Genomic DNA, 10,162 nt, shown 5'->3' on the forward strand with positions numbered 1-10,162 from the left:
ATCAATGGCACCATCTGTTAGAGGAACCCATATTTTTCCTGATTTCTGATAATTCTATGGCAGTTTGCAGGGTTTTTGTAATAAAACTTTCAAGTTAAGAATGCAAAGCAATCAGAAAAAAATATAAAATCTTTTATTTTGGAAAAAAAATTTCTGCCAGGGGGACTCTAAATTGGCCATAGGTGTGACTGTAACCATGAATGATTGTCTGTGTCTCTGTGTTCTCACAGAGTGTGACTGAAGATGTGTTCAGGGTGTACTTCACCTTTTGACAGCTCCCTGCATGGCCTTAATTGAGTAAGTGATTAATAAAATGCATAGAAAAATTTAGGTACAAACAATTCTCTGTCATCATTCAAAACATATGAAGAAGACATATCTCTGTTAATGTACAGTATTCTGAAAATACAGACATAAAAACAAGACTTTCTGTTTTTTGTTTTAATTAGAGCACACTGGCATATTTACATATTTTGAAGTAAATAAACAAATATAAGAGGAGCACCATTAATTATATTTAAGCATTACAACAAAAAAATAACTGTACAGTATACCTGTGGCTGGCTAACTTAATAACAGCCACTCAACCATGCAGTTGTTGGAGCAGTCACATTAATAGGAATAGGAAAATAAATTGCACCAGGGTTATCTTTAAGTTTCCTGTACTACAAGGTGTCTGCTCTGACAAGAGTTTCATAGAAAATGATGCTGTATCTTGACTGCACAGGGTGACTTGACAAAATAGGTGTATATTTGAATAAAAAATAATGTCTTCTGTAGCTCCAAAATTGCACTGCATGTATTATTATAAAAATCTATGACTAAATCAATTTTTACATTAGCAGTTACTAGATCAATCTATTTGAATGATTATACACGGTTTTCTAGCCAGCAGGGTGAAGCGGTAGTGTAATAAGGAAAGAAGAATAGGGTTTTGTTTAACCAGTAGTTTCCGATGTATGGAATTTTAATGCAGCAATTATAAGGTTACCAAGACAAAACTATCCACCAGGTTGACCTAAGCAGAGAAGTCTCACACATAACTCTGTAAACCTCCAATCACATAGGCCAACAGACCAGTCAGCAACTCCCTGGCAGCCCCAAATCCTTTGCTTTCTCCTATCTCCAGCTCTTGTTATCAACATTGTAGCGTCACTTTAACAGTACTTTTTTCCCTCATTTCAAACAAGCTGCAAGCTTTTACTGACTTTTGCAAGTTGTTATATAAGTCCAAACAAAGTGGCAACATCACAGTTTTAAGGTTCTCATTGTGAATGCATTTCTCAGATCCCTCCTTTCTCCTATTCCCTTTCTTTTGTGTCTTTGTGTATGTGCATGTGTAATACTCTGAAACAATCCTGACATCAGGATTTAAAAAGTCATAATACATAAAGTTAATAATGGCCAGGTACAATGTCTGATTTTCTGAATACTTTATTATCTGTGATGTTTGGTGATTCATTCTACAGAAGAAGACAGCAGACAGTCTCGCCTTTGCCCCAGTGAAAAGATACATGCTCAGGCGTGTCCAACATTACCTTAACTTATTTGAATGTGGATTTGAAGTGGTATTAATGCTTAGCATTCATATCTTAAAAGCACTTAAGCACTTAAGGTTTCATTTACCTGGTAGTTTTGGATATCTGAAATGGGGATGATACAAGCTTTTACCATGAAACTGGCAACTTGACCACAAAACAAAAGATAAAAATGCCACACATTTAGCACATGTTCTCATGGAAATGAAAGAAACACACACTTGGGGAAAAAAATTGAAAATAAAATTTTTTCCTTTGGTATTTATGTGTGTAAGGTTACAAGTTTTGTATGTTTGGAAAGAGTATGACTAGCTGTTTACCAATGGTTACCATGGACTATAAATAAAAAATGCATTAAGCTTCCAGCTTTGAAAAATTAAGATATTGTGGAATTGCTTTAAATCTGGTATTGATTATGTAGCTGAAAAGAAAGAAAATGATCTTGCTGTACCAAAACACAGAGAAAATTCATTTAATATGTATGATTGATGTTTTGGATATTAATAATAAAATATAATAAAAGGATGAGGCACAAATAGAAAGCACAATGGGTCGCCAACTGCTGCACCCACAAGAAAAAAAACAAACAAACACACCCTCAAAGAGATAAATATGAAACAAACAGATGTGTGTGTGTGTGTGTGTGTGTGTGTGTGTGTGTGTGTGTGTGTGTGTGTGTGTGTGTGTGTGTGTGTGTGTCTTTTTTTACAAAACATACTTGATAATAAGGGTGAGAAGCTGCAATAACATCCCCTACAAGCCAGAGGCAGACAAGAGACCTGGGAGATCCGTGCCATCCCAACACACACACACAAACACCTCCTTTCTAAGTAGCAGCAAACTTAGGATGCAGTCAGCCTAGCCCCCAAACCTCCAACAGACTCCTGCCAGGCAGGGTGTATGAAAGAGGGGGCTCGGAAGACCCTCCCCACTTACCACCCATTCAGTATTAAAAGTAGACTTGTAGTCAAGACCACCTAAACCAAGACCAAGACAATACCAAGACCAGAGGGTATCGAGACCAAGACAAGACAAAGACAAAGACAAAGTCGAGACAAGATCGAGGCCGAAACAAAAAAGTCTTTAAACTGCAGCCAGATGCTGCTTCATTTACAGGTGTCAGGCATATTTATGTGTTTTTGCGATGCACTCGCACAGTCCTCCTCACCGCTGTCTACTGTCTCACTCATTTACTGAGAGGACAGCCGCACGCTCCACTGTCGCGTCTCTCGCCCTCTCTGTTTTTCACATAATGATATTATCCTATATCCTCGCATTTGATTGGCCACAATATGGAGGGATTGGAGCATAGCTGAGCCACTGTGTGAGAGCTGAGCTGCTAAAGGAAATTAAGTGAGGAGCCGGCTCTCGCTCAATAGGAGTAGACTCTTCTGATTCACTACAAAGCACTCTCTAAGCACGGCTTATAGAGCTGATGCTTTTGCGCATGACACATTATTGAACATTACGTTGTGTGTCATGGATACTGTTGACTCCAAATCTCCCTCCCGCTATGTCGATCTTAGACAGCAAGACCGAGGGATCCGAGACCAAGACAAGACCAAGACCACATAAAAGTGGTCTTGAGACCGGTCTCGAGACATCCAACTCTAATTAAAAGTAATATGCTGGGGTGCGTGATTATATGACGTGTAAAGCATGTGGAGAATTCTGTTAAAACTGAGGGTACAGACGTGTATGAGTACCTGACTCCTGGTCAACAGTGCTCATCCACACTTGACCCCCAAGAGCCTCAATTTCTGAGCTTCAGATAAAACTGAGGGGCAGATAGCAATGAAGAGGTAAGCTGGGCCACTTCAGCAGACCCACCAACCAACCTCTGGGCTGGTTGGTGGGACAACACACCTGCCCCTCAAGACCCCAGATGTATATGATATGTTATGAGCCATAATGACTACTATATAATTAAAAATGAGGGCCGGATCAGCACACAGCAGCCAGCAAAACCAAACAAATGGCCCTACCTACTGTGACAAATGTGGCACACATCCAATGCAAGACTCTACATGTGTGAGTGATGTGCTGTTTGAGGGAGTTGGGGGAAATGAAGGATCAGGACATATAAGAACAAGAGGCAGAGAATTACCCTTTATGTGCCATTTTAAAGGAAGAGATCCAGGTCCGACCAAGTTTATTAACTCTTATTCACAGTTTTCTGTGAATTGATGATAGTTCTGCGTTGCCTCTTCCAGTGCTTTGAGCAGTAATAGTAAACTGTTAAAAGTACACATTAAAAGTAAAATCCATGAGTTGAGTGGTTACTAGGGACAATATGATTCAAGAATGCCAAAGAGTGAGCCCTACCCTTTCCCATGCTCTGATGTCATTAGCTCCAAGCTACTCTATGAACAGTTTTGACAGTCAAGTACATTCAGTTAACTCACATTGCCCTGAAGCAACAGTGATAAATATCATGGCTAATTTCAGCAGTTGCTAACATCTGTTTTTCACTCTTACTTTACAGCTGTTTCGTTGTCTGAGAAAAAGCCAGTCATGGCATCATTACCTCGTGCTCTTGCTTACTACATGACTCATTCCAGTACTCTAATGAAGTAGCTGCTTCAGGGTTAAAGGCAAAGAAAAGTGATGATGCACAAGTATTCAAGGCATGTTCAACAAAAAAACAGAATTTATTGTTAAACTACATGAGGTGGAGTAATTTTGATTTCCGTAACTCGTTATTACTGCTTTTATCACATCAAGATTTTATTATTCACTCAGTTACTCGGTTAGTTAATTTATCAACTAAAGAAAAAGAGTTCTAAAACAACCACTGGTTGGATTATTGACATCATTTTGGATATTTGGATTTTCTGCTTTAATTCACATAATCTTAAGAAATGGAAGTAACATTTGTTTTCATTTTCATGTGGATGTGCCCACATTAGTTCAATCAAACTCTTGAGACTTTGGAGACTATTCTAGAAGTAACTATGTAAGATTGTATGCATGCATGTAAACATATTCACAATGCAAACACACACAGTTTTGCAAATGTGAGCATAAACAGAATGCAGTAATTTTCTTTTTCTTTTTTTAAAGCCAGCACAGATGCATGTGTATCACCTTCTGGTTACTACTTCTTTTAACAACACCATATCGATTAGGAATGTAAAAACCCTGCTGCAATTTTGAATGCTTAATGGTATATTTGAATTATATCTGCTAAAAGGGTTCAAAGTTTTATAATACAATGAATGGTTTGATTTTAACAAGTGCCTTCTTGTGTCTTCTTTTTAGTCATTACTTCAGCACACAGACAATTTCACTACAGAGCCACATTGGTAAAGTGCATGTAGAATGTAGTTTGTTGGTGAAAGTAAAGGGTTTGTATGTTGCTCCATTGACATTAACAGTACTTTAACAGGTGTGTAGGTTACCTGATTAGTGCAATAGTTCCTCTCATCGTAGGCTCAGAGGAAGAAGGTTACAAATGATCTTCTTATGGCCTCTGACAGTGGACTCATCTCTGTGCTTGTCCTGCTAGACCTCAGTGCAGCATTCGATACTGTTGACCATAATATCCTATTAGAGCGATTAGAACATGCTGTAGGTATTACAGGTACTGCGCTGCAGTGGTTTGTATCATATCTATCTAATAGACTCCAATTTGTGCATGTAAATGGAGAGTCCTCTTCCACAAGGTTCAGTGCTAGGACCAATTCTGTTTACATTATACATGCTTCCTCTAGGCAGTATCATTAGAAGACAAAGTATACATTTTCACTGCTATGCAGATGACACCCAGCTCTATCTGTCCATGAAGCCAGATAACACACACCAATTAGTTAAACTGCAGGAATGTCTTAAAGACATAAAGACCTGGATGGCCGCTAACTTTCTGCTTCTTAATTCAGATAAAACTGAGGTTATTGTATTCGGCCCTGAAAATCTTAGAAATATGGTATCTAAGCAGATTCTTACTCTGGATGGCATTACCTTGGCCTCCAGTAACGCTGTGAGGAACCTTGGAGTCATTTTCGACCAGGACATGTCCTTCGATGCACATATTAAACAAATATGTAAGACTGCTTTCTTCCATTTGCGCAACATCTCTAAAATTAGAAATATCCTGTCTCAGAGTGATGCTGAAAAACTAGTTCATGCATTTATTACTTTTAGGTTGGACGACTGTAATTCATTATTATCAGGATGTCCTAAAAACTCACTGAAAAGCTTTCAGCTAATCCAAAACGCTGCAGCAAGAGTACTGACAGGGACTAGAAAGAGAGAGCATATTTCTCCTGTTTTGGCTTCCCTTCATTGGCTTCCTGTTAAATCCAGAATTGAATTCAAAATCCTGCTCCTCACATACAAGGTCTTAAATAATCAGGCCCCATCTTATCTTAATGACCTTGTAGTACCATATCACCCTATTAGAGCAAATTTTCACTCAGTTCACTATGCTATACACAATGAGACAGAATTGTGATTTACAGTTCAATTATTTGCTCTCACACCATGATATGTTGTTGCTGAGAAGATAACCAGATTTTTTTACTTCAAATGTCTGGTCGTAGACATTTCACAGAAACACAAAGTATAAATGTCATCATAGCTCAAGAGAAATAGCCATCACCAAAGATTTCGTGTATATTTCAGTCTTGATCAAAGTGGTGGATAGCCTGTATCATTGTAAGAAAAATTGATCACAACTTGAATGACAGCTGTGAAAAACGAGGTGAAAACACACAGACACACACACAACATAATGATCAGTACCTGTTTAGGTGCAGTCATGACTCACACACAGAAATAATTGAAGGTTTCTGTGAACGTCAGACCTGTCTGGTGCTTCTTCTTCCTGATGTCTGAAATATGCAAAAGTTATTTTATGACTGAGTGGATACAGCGGTGACACCATAATTAATCAGACACATATAATCATAATCTTCCTTGTCCATTTACATACTGTAAGTACAAACACATTACTATTTTTACTCTAATACTTTCAACCTTAATATTTGACTCTATAGTATTTAGGATGGTTTCAATTCAACCCGATGTTTGTATAAAAAACATTATTGCAGATTAATGTGATATTACTGTGGAGTAATAAGTCTTGGGAATGCAGTCAGTCAATTCACCACAACTCTTCATCTTACCAAATATCTGATGGCATTTTTCATCGAGGGCAGCATGGTGGCATGGTGGTTAGCCCTGTTGCCGCACAGCAAGAAGGTCCTGAGTTCAACTCCACCATCAGGCCGGGGTCTTTCTGTGTGAGTTTGCATGTTCTCCCCGTGTTTGCGTGGGTTCTCTCTGGGTACTCCGGCTCCAGCTTCCTCCAACAAAGACATGCGCTTAGAATGGATAGGCTAATTGATTAATCCAAATTGCTCATAGGTATGAATGGGAATGTTTGTCTGTCTCTGTGTGTTAGCCCTGCGACAGACTGGTGACCTGGACAGGTCAAACCCCTGAAATGTCTTTTCTGCTCCCTGGACTAACCTACTCTTTGTTTCCTTCTGTTTCAAGTGTGTATGTGTGTGTGTTAAGGGTAGCAGGGGTGTGCTGGACTTTTGAAGAGATGAGCAGCGGTGGTGGAAAATTCAGGCCCAGTACCTGCTATATTACTAGAGTTGGAGGTGGAAGTGGAACCAGTTGTGAATGCATTCTGCAAAGGTGGTGCATTCGCTTGCATGACATGTAGAAAATACATGTCATGCAAGATTCAGGGTCAGTAAATGTTTTATATTCTTTAGGTCGGCTATATATATATATATATATATATATATATATATATATATATATATATATATATATATATACAGTGCTTTCGGTTCGGTACGCATATGTATCGAACAATACAACATTTGTAATTTATTTTATCAATTTTCCTTCTGACGATGCTGTCTGTGTTGAGCGCTCAGTGAATCTGTGTTCGACTACTCCGCCTAGGCTGCACTGTCCAGCGCAGATCCACTGAGCGCTCAACACAGACAGCATAGTCAGAAGGAAGAGCGCAGGGCAAGCTAGCGAGACAGAAGTTAAGCTCTCCTTTTAACATGGACCTCCCCCACTCTCATTCAGATCTGGCGTTTGGAATTATTTTGGTTTTCATGTGACGTATGACCCTGAAGGTAAGCGAGTCATGGACTAAAGTAAAACAGTATGTTGGATGTGCCATGCAATGCTCAATTACATTGGTGTGAACTAGTGTGTTAGCGCAGTTAGCTCGTTAACGTGTTGGCCGTCTAGCCCCATGCACGGAGCGATCGGCAGTAGCTCGTTAACGGAGATTTGCCGTGTTGTGGCGCTAAGGTCATTTCAACGAGATTAACCTGAAAGCACTAGTGGGAACACAACGAATATGACTGCACATTTACGCCGACATCATCCTAGTGCAAAGACAAGTGGAAGCAGACAAAAAACAACAAGCATGCTACTAACTTTAGCCGAGTCATTTAGACAGCTGTTAGCACATGATTCTCCTTATGCTGCTGAGAATATAGCCCAGAAGAAGCGGATAGTATAGCTTTTATTTTGGAAAGAGACATTTCTCTGTAATAAACTCTCTTTTCCAAAGATGAGTGATTCCTCAATCAGATACAGGGCTTGCAATATCGCTAGCCCGACGTCCCGGAGCTAGCGATTTTTTTCAGTCGGGCTACCAAAATTCTATCTCTTCCCTGCCCGTCGGGCTATTGTAGGAAAAATATATGTCAATGCTTTTGCATTCTTTCAGAAATCTAGCTGGGTAATTATGTCATTGGCATCGGTGAGCCACTGTCAATATGTGACATATTGAAGTCGCGTTTGAATTTGCGCTTGTTTTTTGCTTTCACTTTGCAATCACGTGAACTGTGTATAGAGAGCGACAGCACTGATCTGTGAGTGATGATAATTTGTGCACCAATTCCTCTGACATCGTCTTATTAATCGTTAGCTTACTATGCAAACATGACAAGTGAAATCTCCCGCAACAAGCTTAAACATGTGAGAGGTTGATCGCGCAGAGAATCGCTGAAATTATGTGAGTGCGTGTGTAAAAGCATTTCAGTTCTGCTGAGCCAAATAAGACAGGTCAGGGTGAAGAAGTGACAGCCAAAGAAAAGCTTACCACAAAACGGAGAAGTTATGACAAATCAGACTATAAGGCAAAAAGAAAGTGCAGCTTCATGGTTTCATGGACAAAAGAATTTCTGTGGCTGCAATATGACGAGCTAAATAACCAGGGCTGCACATAAGTGGTCCGCAGGTGCGCATTCGCTGTCAAAATAAAAAACACGCACAAGGGTTAGGGTTAAATTTAAAAACTGTACTTTTGAGTTAAAATATATATTTATAATTTTAATAAATGACAAATTAAAAATGCTTGAACATTTTTTTGTATCGAAAAAATATCGAACCGTGACACCAAAGTATCGAACCGAACCGAACCGTGAATTTTGTGTATCGTTGCACCCCTAATATATATATATATATATATATATATATATATATGCACTTCTAATTTACTATTTGTCTCATTTAGTAAATTTGCCCCAGTGTTGCTCACCAGTCACACCTTTCTACATGCTGGTATTTGACCAATGAATACACAGCAGAGTTACATCAGCACTAACTTTGGTTTTGCATTTGTAAGCTGCTGTGTTGGCAAAATCTGTTACAACAGAAAAGCTCTATTTGTGCTATGAACCTTGACCTTGTGAAGCACTTTCACACACATAGTTGAACAAGTGAACATCTGACATGGCACAGCTTCTTTGAAATTTAAACTTAAAATTTGAGTTGTGTGGAGCTGTAGCGGTTACTCAGCAGATAATTCTATCTATATCGAGTCTTATGGATGTTGCTTCATTAGGACATCACAACCTGGAGTATTACCACTTTAAGATGACAATCAAATCTGCTGCATATGAGTCAGGGTGAAAAGCTTAATTTGTCTGACTATTTGACCATTTTCCAGGATGCTCTCCACTTCTAAAGAAATGATTCTCTCTTAACCCTAAACAAAGATGAAAGTAGAGACTTGTGCACATGTGTGCACATATGCAAAGAGCAAATGTGCATTTGTGCAATGTGTGCACTATATTTAAGCCAGGTGCAGGGACAAGACAATGTTTGCAAGCTGAATTACACCTTCCAAACCTGTATTTACTTGTTGAAAAGTAAAACGACCTCAATACTTTTTCATAAGCTCCCACATTTTGCTATTTTTCTTGCCAGTTTATACTTTAAGGAATGAAAAAGATGACGAAACTCTACAATAGTACAAGACACATGGAGATTTCTACACCTTTTTGCTCCTCAAAAACACCTGGTTGCTGCAACTAAACTGCTGAATTAAAAGTCATTTTACCACTTCAGAAAAAAAGAAAAGAAAAAAAAAGAAAGACACCCATTGTTGGGTGTCTTTCTTTTTTTTTCTTTTTTGGTCCAAAGAGTTGTCCTTCTTTTAAAGATCTCCTTTAGTAGTTTCTTTGTGACAGAATCAATATGACTTGAACATTTTTTATGTTGAGATGAATCTACTACTTGAAATACAGGAAAAAAAACTTTTTACATTTATTTCTTTGGTGTTTTTGTAGTTATTGCTACAATAAATGAATAGAGCCATTTCCTATATATGAGCACTACCTCAGCATAATACATCTGAT

Source organism: Aulonocara stuartgranti, assembly GCF_965226115.1.
Source record: "Aulonocara stuartgranti genome assembly, chromosome: 22".
Classification (NCBI taxonomy): Eukaryota; Metazoa; Chordata; class Actinopteri; order Cichliformes; family Cichlidae; genus Aulonocara; species Aulonocara stuartgranti.